Source organism: Condylura cristata, unplaced genomic scaffold (genome assembly GCF_000260355.1).
Source record: "Condylura cristata isolate star-nosed mole 26May11 unplaced genomic scaffold, ConCri1.0 scaffold00029, whole genome shotgun sequence".
Classification (NCBI taxonomy): domain Eukaryota; kingdom Metazoa; phylum Chordata; class Mammalia; order Eulipotyphla; family Talpidae; genus Condylura; species Condylura cristata.
Window position 1 is genome coordinate 1495620 of NW_004567130.1, and position 13962 is coordinate 1509581.

The 13962-nt window shown below is 58.7% G+C and overlaps 1 protein-coding gene across 1 annotated transcript in view; it reads right to left on the bottom strand.

Moving 5' to 3' along the window:
• The window catches only part of NCOR2 (nuclear receptor corepressor 2), a 170433-nt gene that overhangs the window by 141736 nt on the left and 14735 nt on the right, over positions 1-13962 (bottom strand). Inside the window, exon 2 of the mRNA XM_012730934.1 lies at positions 7619-7666. The gene's annotated coding sequence lies outside the window, so the exon portion shown is untranslated. The remainder of the gene's footprint in view (positions 1-7618; positions 7667-13962) is intronic.

Consider the following 13962-nt stretch of genomic DNA (forward strand, 5'->3'; position numbering starts at 1 on the left):
GGACTTCCTTCCTTTGGTTAGCTGGGCTGGGAACAAGAACCTGCTTGAGAACAAGGGCCAGGCACAAGGAAGCAGAATTCGAACAGGCAGCCCCCCGAGGCATGCTGGAGTTCCTGGATCCAGCCGTGCCTGAACTTGCCCTACCCTGGGCTTTTCCTTTATGAGCACATACCGATTTCTCCTATGGCCTCAAGCCAGCCTACACATTTTCTCCACCACCACTCAGAGTCCTAACGCATTACCCACAGGACTCGCCTCGGCAACACCATCCAAGAAAGCCTGCCCTGGCCACAGACCTTGTGACTCTCCAGCGACAGCTTGAACTCTGTCCTGATGATCCTCGCCACCAGCAGTGGCACTTGTCTGACTGACACCAAACTCCTCAAGGCATGACATTCCCCCACTTCTCCATCACTGTGATCCCAGCAGCCCACAAAAGTCAAGAACATTCCATGTGCCCAATAAATACAAAATATAATTAACAGGCTAGCCAAAAGAGAAACGCAAAAACGATTAAACTTGACTTCTGCAGTCACTGAGAGAAAAGGTTCAACGCCCAAGGCCTATAAAACAGCCTCAGACCCAAATGCCCAAAAGTAGATGATTGGATTAAAAAGACATGGTACATACATGCGATGGAATATTACTCAGCAACCAAAAAAGATAAACACATGCCTTTTGCAGCAACATGGATGGAGCTAGAAGGGATCATGCTTAGTGAAATAAGTCAGAAAGAAAAAGAAAAATACCAGATGGCTTCACTCATATAAAGGACCAGGAGAGAAAATAACAATAACGAACAACTATATACCAGAGACATTTTATGGGGGTGGAGTGGGCAATGGGATCAAAAATGGGGGGAGGGGAAGGAAGTGCACTAGATTATGGTGATGGCGCAGGGTAATTGGAGATGGGAAGCCCACAGGAATTACTGGAAAAAGGCACAAAATGACATAAACTATTATATTATTGAAAAATAAATAAACAAACAAAAAGCCTCAGACCCTATGCTCATCCTCTGCTCCAGCTGGGCAAGCTTCAGTAGTCCCAACACACTACTACCTCAGGGCCTTTGCACACACTGCCCCCGCCCCACTAGAAAGTTCATCCTTCTTCCTTGCATATCCAGTTCCTTCTCCTGGTCCAGATCCCAGTTCAATGGCCACCTCCTCACAGACCACTCTTGCTCCCTGTGCCTCACGAGACCCACCCCACCAGAGTAGCCCCTCCTTTCCCCACCGTGTGTGATTCTAGGCAGCATTTCCCCACTTGAAATGCCATGTTTGCTTTTTGCCTATCTCCCATCAGCCACAGGGCAAGGCCCTGGCATCTTGTTTGCTGTTCCTCCCCCTCCCCCCCAGGAGGCCTCAGGGGCCCTAGGCCAGCTGCAGAGAGGCAGCAACAGACCCCTCCTGCCCTGCCAGGTCTCCAAAGCCCAGAGCAACTGCTGCATGCCTGAGGGGCTCACGTGGCAGGGGCTAGATGGGCTGCCAAGAGGTGCAGTCTGGCTCGGGGTTCAGGAAGGGCTGCAGGCAGCACCTGCACAACCCCTGCCACTAAGAGCAGTGCCATGGAGTCGAGATGCCTGGGTTCAAACCCCAGCTAGGCAGCTGCGTGACCCTAGACAGCACAGAACTGCTCTGTCCCCCAGAGTCCCTCTTGCCAAGGAATACAGCCCCTCCCCCGAGGGGCTGTCCCAGGAGCCCTTGAGGGCATTTAGAACACAGGTGACCTAAAGCAAATGCTCAGGAGTCACTAGATGTGATAGTTGATGTTGATGAGGCTGAGGCGGCTAACCCTCACCAAGCAGTAAGCCACGGAAATGATGGAGAAATGTTGTTTTGGCAATAAATACAGTGCATCCTCTGGGCCCTGTCTGAAGCCCTTGACACACTGATCCCTATAAGGCAGCCTCCTCATGAGTCCCTGCTAGTCCAGCTCTTCCAGATGGCTTCCTGAAATTGCTCCAACCTCCACACGTGAACTTGTCCTCAACTCCCCTATCTGTCACAAGGGACAGTGAGGCAAGCACGGGAGAGCCCCCAAACCCATGGATCTAAAAGGCATGCCCTGCTTGTGCCCAGAGCACAGCCCCTATGGGGCCCTAGAAAGGCAGGCCCCATCTGGCTGCAGGTGCACACCCAGAGAGAGCGTCTGCAGAGGGAGAGGGTTCCTGGTAACTGCTCAGACATCTCAAGGGCTCAGACCCCACTGCCCCCAACCCTGAAGTAACATGGCCTCTGGCCAGGGGTCTGAGGTCCACTTGCACAGCCCCCAACTACCTTCATCCTTTCTGTCCTCAAAATGAGAAGAGACCCAGGGGTCTCCTCTTTCCACCCAGAAGTTCCCCTGTCAAGCAGGCTGGGGACATTCAAGCCAGCAAGGCCAGCCTGTAGGGGGCCAGCCCCTTCATTCCAGGAGAGGCACCCCTCCACACTTTTGAGGTGGCCCAGCCGCCCACTCAGCCACTTCCTCCCTGGGCCTCAGTTTCCCCTCAGGAAAGAGGTGGGGCACTTAAAAGCCAGCCAGTCAAGGCCACACGCACAGAGAGGCAGGTTAGTTTCAGCAGAGGGGTTGCTCGGTCTTCAAGTCAGACATAGCTGACCGCTCTGTCCTGGGCCCTGCCTGCAGTCCCAGCAATCGGAGAGGCAGCACGGACTCCTGAGCCATTCACAGCCCAAGAGCCATGCTCCATCAGCATCTGCCTCCGAGGGCTGTGCCCGACCGCAAACAGGCTGTCTTCATCACTCCTTGACAGAGAGGAGAGGCAGGAGCACCCTCTGGGCAGACAGCCTGGGCTATGGGCTCAGGAGCTGTGTGACCTCAGGTGAGTCAACTACCCTCTCTGTTTCTCAGTCGCTTCATCTGTAAAGTGGGGATGATAATAAGCCCTGCTTCCCCAGGGGCTGGGAAGGTTAAAGCTACTCTATCGTATCAAGAGCAACACACTCACTAACAGGAGCCCCGTTATCCCTCTCCCTGCTCCCAGCTGGCCTTGACTCTGCCGGGTTATAAAGCTCACCACAGGACAGACAGAGATGACCTGGATCCTGAGGCCAGGGCCCCCTCACTACCCAGATTCACTGCACCCTAAAAGGCAGAGCCTACCCTCCTCCAGCTGGGGGGGAGCAGCGATTACCATCAGATAAAAGACACACACGTCGGAGCAGAAGATTAAAAACAAGTACAATTATCGGGCAGGCATCCATCCATAATTATGAATTTGATGTAATTAGGCACCCCACTAACTTCATTACTTATTTATTTACGGGATTGCTTATTTAATTTACGGGCCTCCTTCCCCGAAAAGTCATCTTAGCTAACACCCCTCGGGCAAGAGGGAAGGAAGAGAAGAAGGCGGCATCCCTCCTGTCCCCCTCCCCATTCCCCGGCTTCCATATGTCACAGTCGGGCCTGGCCCCAAAACAGCTCCCAAGACTTGGCCAGGGAGGACAGGGTCCCAACCAGGGACAGGGCTCGACCAGAAGGCAGAGACACTCCTCGAGGCTTCACCCAAGGAGGCCCTGGAGAAAGGCACCCCTGCACTGGGGAAGCCCTGCAGAGGGGAAGCCCTGGAGAGGAGGCAGCCCACCAGCCACAGGAAACCCAGCCTCAAGGAAGAGTTAGAGGAGAAAGCGCCTCAACGCCCCAGGAAGGACTTAGGCTAAGTCCTCCCACCTCTCCCAACCTGTCTGCTTGTCTGTAAAGAGGGGTGAAGGACCCCGCACTAGCTGCCCTCAAAAGCCCACAGGCCTCTGCCCAGCCAGCCAAGTGGCCTCAGCCCATGAAATAAGGCAAGAAAAGTGTAAGAAAGACCCCCGGCTGAGCCCAGCAGCCAGGACAGCCCAACAGAGAACACAGCGCCTACCACAATGGTGGATCAGCAGGACACAGAGAGGGCTCCAGACCCTGCCGCGGGGACAAAGGGGCCAGACACGGGCACACACCTTAAGGCCGCTGCATCACGGACTCCAGATGGTTTCAGAATCTCCACGACTGCAGTCAGGAGTCAGCGGGAGACAGCTCTTTGGGGGTGACAGAAACATTGCTTGGATGTGGCCGCTGCGACATGAACCTTCCCCATTATCAAAGCACCTGAAACTGCACCCCTGAATGGGATACTCTTACTACGGGCTCGTGACACCACAATGGGGCTGATTTTATTTGAGTGTCCGTATTCGTGCCAGGAACTCGAGGGACAGGTAGAGGCTCCGTCCCCGCTCCAGTCAGGTATGCCAGCTCCTGAGCCACCCTCCCCAGCCAGAGCCTCTGACTATGGGCCCTGGACAAGGCGGGTCGGGAGGATCCCAGATGGGTCCCTTCCTTGCTGGACTGTTCGGTCAAGTCACTTCACCTATCTGCCCATCGCCAGCCACGGAGGTGCAGCTATACCCGCGCCCTGCTCGGAGAGTTTCGGTAGAGTAAAATGAGCCTCAGCAAAAGTACCAGCTGCAGGCCCTGGGCATACAGCAGGGGCCTCATACTGCTGCCTCAAAGTGATGAACAGTAAGCACCAGACCCAGTGGGTCTGATGAGGCTTCCTGTCCTGGAGACACACCAGCTCCCCACCACAAAGGCCGTGAGCTCCCAAGGCACTTAACTGAAGCCTGCTGTCCAAGACAGGACAGCAACTCAGCTGCACTCCCCCAGGGGGCTGAGACAAAAAGATGGGGCCCTGTAGGGAGGGCAGAGCCCCAAGGCAAGCAAGCAGAGCTGGGGGGCCTTCTCGGGACTGGAGCTGAGCCCCCCGAGAACATATCCTGGTGGAGAAGGGTGTCTCTGGCCAGCACGCACACACTCACCAGGCCAGGACAAGGGTCACACCCCCTCCCCCGGCCTGTCCGTTTATGAAAGAGAAGAGATCATAATAAAAGGACAAGAGAGAAGGAGCTGGAGACCAGGGGGCAGACTCTGCCGGTCATGCGCCAGCCCCAGGCGGCTCCTGCGAGCTGTGAGTGATGGCGCGGCAGGCAGACGGCCCTGGAGCGCGGAGGGCGTCCCCCGGGCCCGATTACAGGGCCAGCCACAGGCAGACACGCTCAGCTGTCAGCCTCGTCCTCCCAGCCCGCCATCAGAGGCACCATTAATTGCTGTCATTTGAGGGTGGCCTGTGGGGACAAGGAGGGGGGTTGTGGGAAGGGGAGGGGAAGGAGGAGGAGGGAAGAGGAGAAGGGAAGGGAGGGGAAGGGAGAGGGGTAGCATGCCAGGGGCTGAGCATCCTGAGCTGCAAAACCATGGGAAGCCACCTTCACCTACCTCCTCCAGCCACCGGAGGCCCAGGACCCTGGCACGCAGGGCGCAGCCAGCAAGGCCCCTGCCCACAGCAGGCCAACGAGAGCGCAGGGAGGTGGGGTTCTGCCAGCCAGTCTCTTGACCTCCCCACCCACCCCCCCACCTCCACCGGCAGTTGGTCCTGACAGCTCCCCAGATGCAGAAAGCCTGGCTGCCCAGTCTTGCCACACACATCCGAGCCTTTTTCCTGACCTATACCAGGCAGTGCCCCTCCTAGGACGCCACTCCCACCGCAGAGCCAAACCCCCACCCAAAGCAGCTCCCCCCAAGGACTTCACAGCGCTGGACTCTGGAGCAGGGCCCCGGCTCACAAGTCACACAGCCACCCTGTGCCTCGGTTTCCACATGCACAGGACGGTGAGTGTCCACCTGGTGGGGGTGCTGATGGTCAAAGAGAAGCCCTCCGCGCTCAGCAGGGGCCTCAGCGAGGTCAGTGCTGACTGCCCTGGGGATCTGGCCCTGTGACCTGCCTACGCCCCCTCTTATTGTTCGTCTTTCTCAGAAATGCCTGGTCCTCCCCAAACCCCCACCTCCAGCCCCACCAGACCTCCCGGGCAGGAGGGTCTCAGAAAGGCCCCCCAGTCCCCAGCCAGCAGCCGTGCAGCTAGTGTCCATGCCAGCATCTCTGTCTTTGGGGAGGGGTCTTAGGCACCCCTGTCCCAGCAGCCCCCCTGCCGGTCCCCCACCCACCCCTGGGAAGGCCTTGTTTTGGTGCTCAGGAGCCGCAAGGGGCCCGCCAGGAGGCCCCTGGGAGCACTGGGCACACTGGGCAGGGGAGGGGCCCCTCTGCCTCTCCCCCGTCTGTCTGCCTCCCTCCTCCCTCAGACATGATGGATCGCCCCAGAGGAGGAAGCTAAGTGCTCGCAGACAAAAAGCCCTTTTATCGTCCTCGGGTGGGCCACTGGCATGACGAGCAGATAACTCAGCCACGGAGGAAGCCTCCCCATTAGGCCCACGATGTGGATTGATGGAGGACAGAGAGGCAGAGGGGGCGGTGAAGGGAGACACCCAAACAGGGCCGCTTTCCTTTCAACTTCAAAGGCACCAAGGCCAGAAGGAAGCCCAGCTGGGCAGATCACCTTGCAGAGACTGCCACCCACGTTCCCATGGCCCTCCATCTCCGGGTCAAAATGGGCTGCTGGCTGCCAGGGAGCCCCCATTCAGGAAGGCAGGAACCTGCAGTGCTGCTCTTCCCTCCTTCCTCCTCAGGGCCCCAGAGCTCAAGAGCAAAGGAGAGGCCTCTGGAGTACTCGCCCCAAGCGATCCCCACAGACCCAGCAGAACAAGCGGTCAGGTCTGCAGCCTCAGGGCCTTTGCATGAGCTCTTTCCACTGCTTGGGACACCTGCATGCTCCCCGCCCCTGGAAGATACCTGCCCAAGTGCCACCTTCTCGGGGAGCCTACCCTGACAGCCATCACCCACAACCCCCGAGCCCCTTCTCCTTCCCAGAGTTCTTCCCATCAAATGGCAAAACACCCTCCTCACCCAGGTGGACAGACACTGCTTTCTCCTACCCCAGCCCTCTCAACGGCACCAGAACACGGACAACGGTGAACCAATGCAGTGCTGAACGCCTGCCATGTGCCATGGACCTCAACCACCATGCAGTATGCCAGCTTGGCAAATGAGGAAACTGAGGCACAGGTATCTGGGTTCCCTGGGATCCTCCTCACCCAGGTTCTCAGGAGGCCTGGCCACACAAAGGACCCCTGACCCAGAGTGCCCATCTAAGGCCTCCCAGGGCTGGCCCTCTCACATCTCTCAGCCTCAGTTTACTACGCTGCAAAATGGGGCTGCATGTGTGACCCTCCAGGGATTGCCACCTTATACCAGCTAGCCCAGGAGGGTGGGTAGTTGACAACAGAGGCTGGGGACCACCCCAAAGAAGGGAAAACGCAGGTCCCAACCTACATGGAGTGAGGGTGAGGAGGGCCTCAGTGAGCAGCTTCTCTGGCCCTCTGGAGGAAACTAGGCTGGCTGACACTCCTCCCTGCCTGACCAGGGAAGAGCAGCCCGGACAGGAAGTGGTAGAGGGGGGCGGCTGGACATGTGCTCACTGCCTGCTAAGCGCTGACAACTGGCGGCTGAGCCACACGCCTAGGACACAGCACCTGTGACCGTGGGCACGGAGGGGCTGGGGCTCACCACGTCTCTGGACCCCCTCCCCCCACTCCAGGAGGTGATCAGTTAGTCTGGAGCCAAGTCTTCCACCGCACCCCCAGGTGGAATCCTACTGCCCCGGCAGCTCCTAACCCACTTCCTACACCATTCCCAGCAACCCGAGTCCCCACAAATCAGAGAGGAGACCAACGTCTGTGGACCTACCAGAGATGGCCGCCAGCACCTCGCGTCGTCCAAGACTGGGGAGGCGACCTGCAGGAAAAGACACGGGCCTCGTTAGTAGACATCGCAGGCTCCCCACAGGCGGGACGCCCACGCCCTCACCCTGCGTCCATGTGCAGGCAATCTGCTCCCGGCGATTGACACCGGACAGTGAGCAGAAGATGCCAGCATGAGCATTCAGGGCTTTATGCATAAAGCCAGACAGAAGCCAGACAACCCAGCTCCCCATGAACAGATAAAGGGTGAGGCCCTGGCAGCCACCAGCAGGGCCGCACAGCCCTGGGGGAAGCAGCAGGGCTCAGGCCCTCAGCAGCAACAGCCCATCCAGGCCTCTATACAGGACCAGGTCCTGGGACTACACCCACACGCAACACCCCACAGCGCCTCAGTAAGTTAGCCAGCTGATCCCCAAGTTACCGTAGCAGGCAATGAACGGCATGAGGTGGGGTCAAGGAGGTCAAGCAGGGTCTCCCCAGGAGGTGGCACTGGAGCCCAGGGCCCAAGGGCAAGGAGCAGCAGGCCTGCAGAGCAAGGGAGAAAGGCGCTCTGGGAAGAAGGCCCAGCAGAGGCAAAGGCCTGGAGGCGGAACCAGCTGAACTGCAAGCAGCTGGCAAGGGGTGGCAGAGGGAGCAGGGGTTGGTTCCATTTCCTGGGCAAGGCCATGCTAGGATCAGTGTGAGGCAATGCCAGTGAGGACAATCCCTGAGGGCCCCACGGAGGCAGTGACCTCTGCCCCAGGCCCTGCTCGGAACCCCGCCTGCTTGCAAATCTCTCCTAGGGTCAGAAGCCAAGAAGGCAAGCTCTGAGAGGCCATCTCCAGTCCCTCCGGCCTTTCCCACAGGTCACCCCAGACCAGGGCGCCCTGACCCTGCTGGCCCTCGAGGCCTGCCAAGGCCAGGCCTGTGCCTCCACTGGCTCCCCAGGCAGGCTAATAAAAGCGCCAGTCCCCCTCCCCCAGGCCCCACCCCTACCTCGGCACCAGCTGGAGTCAGCCTCCCAGCCCCCAGTCCAGCACCTCCAGGCCTCCAGGCACACAGCCACAGGGAGGCACGAATGCACTGGTGAGAAGGAGATGGGGTATAGACAGAGCACCCACAGTGCCTGCAGATGAGGGGCAGCAGGGATCAGAGCCCGGCTGGGCTACTCATCTCATGCCTGTTGCGGTCGGTGGCAGTGGTGCCCCCAGCGGGGGGTGGGTGACAGTTAAATGAACATAGAACATGGCTCAGAACAGCACCCAGCAGTGTGGATACTCAGCAGTCAACACACCACACATATCCCCACCAAAGTTCCAAGAGAATTGGGGAAACAGGGAGACTAAAGCATGGAGGGCCAATCCTGAGTCTCAACTGGAAGCACATCAAAAAAAGGATGGAATTAGACCCTCCACCATCCTCCCAGGGACCCCAGCAAATCCTATCCATCAAACTCATTTCACAGCCAAGCAAATGGAGGCCCAAGTCAGACAGGTCTGTGCCCACAACTTGTCTGTGAGCAGGTGACAGCACGTTGTCTCTCCAGAACTCCTACACATCCTTCCAAGCCCAGACCTACCATGCCCTTTCCCTCAACCCCCATGAAAAGCCTTGCCTGACAATCCAGGCATACCCTGGCCCTCACTGCCACCCCACCCAAAAGCTCCACCTGGCCACCCCAACAGATTCTGGCCAAAAGCACAGTGGGACAGAAGCAAAGTCGAGGTTCAGAGCAGGGAAGGCTGGATAAAGAGCACAGCCCAGCACCCAGCAAGCCAACATTACAAGGTCTGAGGTGAGGGAGCCTGGCACAGTGGGCCCTTCCAGCTCATCATAGCCAGTGCTCAGCACACAGTAGGTGCATCACAGGACCCAGGCACAGCAGGGTAAGAACCACAGCAGGCAGTGAAGGAGGTCCGGACCCGCCTGCTGCCTTTCATCCAATCCCACCCCACACCCATTCTAGCAGCCCCATGCACTCTCATCCCCACAGAAGTCCCACCCACACTTATAAGCCCATCATACCCCACCTCCAGGTAGCCCTCATTCCTGCCAACTCAACGACTTCCAACCTGCCTGTAGCCAACAGTGGTCAGAGATGAGCTCTGGCTGCTTGGTGCCAGCCAGGTCTCAGGCCTGATGAGGAAACTGAGGCTCAAGGAGGCACTTGCTGGACTGGGAGGGAACCCCAGGAGCCCACCTGCTCAGCGCGTGCACTTAACCCCTGCACTGTAGTGGGGCCAGGGCGCACTGCAGCCAAACCTCCCCTGGGGCACAGGCCACCTGTTCCTACCTCCCCAGGGGGGTGGACTTGGGCTCCACGTACCTAGGCAGTCTCTGACAGGCGGGGTCTGCGTGCATCCCTCCCCAGGAGGGCAGAGGCCAGTACCACAATATCCCTGCCAGCAGCTGCCCGCTCAGGGTTTCCTGCTCAGGGAAACCCGGGGCAGGCTAGGTCCAGGCCCCCCGCCAGGCCCCTAGGCTCCGGGCCATCTCCCCCAGCTCAAGACCTGCAGCCCCGCCTTCCTGGCGCCAGCCCTCTCCAGGGGCACAGGAAAGTCTTAGCCATCACCTGGGGCCCTGGGTCCACTGTGACACCCACTGTTCAGGGCCTCCACATGGCCACCACAGCCAGGGGTGCACTCTGGGCTCAGCCAAGATACCCAGGTACCCACAGGGGACAACAGGCTCCGCAGAAGCTGTAAACCAGACACTGGGGATCCCAAGATGCCGGCTCCAGCCTTAAGGGGCAGACAGGTGCGACCTTGGGAGCCATTCCTGCAGCTGGACCTAGGCTTCAGGCACAAGGCCACGAGACACCCTGCTGGACACACCTCCACACCAGGTGAGCAGGGAGCCTCCCAGGCCATATACTGGGGAGTACGCAGCAGGGGAAGGCAGGCAGCTCCAGGGCCCTTCCAGTGAGAAGCCATGGGAATATTTTATTTTCCTTCTCCAGTGACAGCTGAGGCGGCCTCTTCTTTAAGCTGCGGGAGGTGATCACAGAGAGTTCACCAGGCTCCAATTCCCTCTGGCAGGCAGCGGAGGCCGGAGGCCATGTGGGGCTGGGGCAGCCAGGGCAGCAAAGCCAGGGCTGGAGGCAGACAGAGCCTGGGAGGACCCAGAGGGGAAGGGGAGGCCAGGCCCACACGGGGGCACATCTCCCCTGCACAGGCTGATACAGCCGTCGTGTTAGAGGATACAGTCACGCTCGAGGGGGCCCAAACTCTAACCAGGGGGAACACAAGGTGGATGGGAGAAGTGAGGAGTCTTGCTCTCAAGTCCATCTGTCTGGGCTGCCAAGAGAGGCCCGCGGGGATAACTGGGAGGGCGCAGGTGTACTGCAGGGGCCCAGGAACCAGCAAGAGTGACACCTCTGCGCCAGACTCACTGTGCCGGGCAGCGAGGGGGCACTGTCCTTTACCCCATGGCTCAGCAGCTGCCCGTGATCACAGCTGGTGGGGGGGGGGACGTAGTAACTAGAACCTGGCGCCCACTCTGGGCCACGCCAACCCCTACACCCCAAAATGTGTTTCTCAGAAACCTCCCACCCAGCTCCTGGCTGGGGTGTGGGGCCATCTGCAGAGACAGAGCAATTAGGCGCCAGGAAGGAGCGGATATCGACCGCTCTGGAGGAAGGGGGGTGGTGAGGGCTCCGCCGGCAGGTCGGCAGCCTGGCTCCCGGCCAGATCCAGGCCGTGGCAGGCGGGCAGTGCAGACATGCCGGGCAGGCCTGCGGAGGCCAGAGACAGCCACACGGCGCAGAGAGGCCATCTGTCCATCCACCTGTCAGCCCACCCCGACGGCCATAGGCCCTGGCATGCGCCCTCCAGGTTTCCCTGTACCAGAAACTGAGCTAAGCCCTTTATGCTTGTTAACCGGTTTCGTTCTTACAACTTCCCTTTATCCAGATTGCAAGGACCCTCTTTGAGAACCCCCCACCCCCTGCTGCCAGGGTGCAGGAGAGGCCAGAGAGTTTGCCCACATCTGATGAGGATGGTGTCAGTGTTACTCTGGGGAGAAATATACGGCCCAGCACATGGCAGGTGCTCAGTTTAAGCTCATCATTCGGGTTTACTGGCCCACCTCCCTGGGCACCCGAGTCCAACCCCACTCAGATGTCAGTAGTCAGGCCCCACTGGAGGGCAAAGGGACTTCGCCCTGAACCCAGCCCTGTCCAATCTCCGAGACAAGACCTGATGGGAGACAGACCCACCAGGCTGTTCCAGGACAGCTTTCAGCCACCCAGCTGGGGAGATGGTTGTCACGGAGCCCAGAAACACCCAACCCTGCCCCCAGATTTCCCACCTCAGACCCTGCAGAAAAGGGCACCAGACTCTGCAGAAAAGGGCACCAGTCCCCAAGGCGAGTCTCCACCATCATTTTTCAGCACTGTGTCCACACCAAATCCCACATTGCGTCTCCCAGGACATGTGGCCCCTCCCGCAGTCACTGTGTGATGCAAGAGTTACCAATGCCCCCCCCAACACACACACACAAATACACACACTCACACAGAGGCGGAACAGCCAGCGGGGGGCCTCCAAGGGGTTGCATGCATGTCCCCTGGGAGCACGAGCTGGCTGGGCAGACGCAGCAGTCTCTGGGCAGGCGGCACTGAGTCATAGCTTGAAACTCAGCGGAAACTGAAAATGGCCCAGGCGGCCCCCCATGCTCCCCTGAGTGAACCACGCTGATTCACAGCACGGCCTGTGTTGGAAAATTCCTGTTTCTGGGGAGGGGGATGGGAAACACACTCCTGGTCACGCTCTGAGTCCCTACACCCCAGGGTCCCTCAGGGTCCCCCCTCCCTGGCAGCCACAGCAGGGGTGTTCATGGCTGAAGGATGGGCAGGATGGAGGCCCCCAGCCCCCAGCACAGGCTTCCACAGGCTGTGGCTTCACCTCTGGCTGGCTTCACCTCTGGTGACCTCAGGATTGAGGCTGAGAGCAGCTTCAAGTCTGGGCCCCCCTCTTTCTAGCTGCGTGACCCCAGGCCCCACCGGCTGCTTCCCATCTGAGCAACTTCCTCACCTGAGAATGGAAACTTTTGCAGGGCTGACGAGCCACTCAGTGAGCAAATGTGTGCAAAGCAGCTAGTATACACGAGATGCTCTTTTCAGTTCCCAAATTGTCTTTTCATTCAGGTGAAATACACATGACCTAAGATTCACCATGTAAAGTGAATACTTCCAGCCCCCACTTCACTAGTCCCCAAGCATGTCCATCACCCCAACAGGAAAGGAAGCCAGCCCCTTGCCAGGAAGGGACTGTCCCACACCCCCAGCCTCTGACAACCTCAAATCTGCTTTCTGTCTCTGGATTTACCTGTGCGAGACAGTTCCCGTAAGTAGACTCACAGGTGATATTGCAGGTCTGGTTTCTTCCCTCAGCACTGTGTTTTGGAGGTGCAGCCTCACTATAACGTGAGCAGCATTTCACTCCTTTATGGCTGCATAGTATTCCACTAAATGAATAGGCTACTCGCATTATTTTTTAATTAGAAAAGTTCTGCACTGTTAACACAGAAATGCAACATGACAAAGTATATAAATACACACAGACGTGAAATCTCCAAAAGCTGCTGGAGAAAACAGTAATGAGCAGGAGAAAGTGGGCCTGGGGCGCCCCAGAGCTGATGCCTCTCCCTTCAGACCTCCCCTATCCTGGCCCATCTTCTAGGTGGGTCCTGCTCACCTGCGCTCCACATTCCCAACCCTCCTCTTCCCTCTGGCCCTGGACACAAGATGCCAAGTCCCTAAGGCCAACGCCAGCCTCTCACACAGCTTACACTTGGGGTGGGACCATTCTTCACTGTGGGGGCTGTGCTGCCTCAGAAGCTACTTACCCATTGCGCGGCATGTAGCCTATCCTGCACATCATCAGAGCAACCCTCGGCTGCCCACCACCCCCAGCTGGAGCCAACAGAAGTGTCTGCAGACACTGGGTCCTAAGTGGGCCCTTAGGGCAACATGGGCCAGTTACCCACCCCCCCTGCAGACAGGAAACCAATTGGTGGCACAGCCCGATCCTGGGCGGGTCCTCTGATCTGGCTGGTTCCAGAGGGTGGGCACCATCAGAGGGCTAAGTGTCCGGCACCCGCCCCCTCGCCCCCTCTACTCCAGGTCAGGACAGTGGAGACCTGGCTCAGGCCAGCCCCACCTCACTGCCAAGGACCTCATTCAGCCATAGGCGCCAATGGTACCACACTGTCCCACACACCAGGGACCCAGCAGTGGGCAAGACAGCTAGCCTAGGGGTAACAATGCGCACAACAGCGAGGGCCATCAGTGGAAGCGCCTGATGCCAACCAGCAGACAGGGCTGGGCCAGTGCCAGGGAGCTACGTAGGG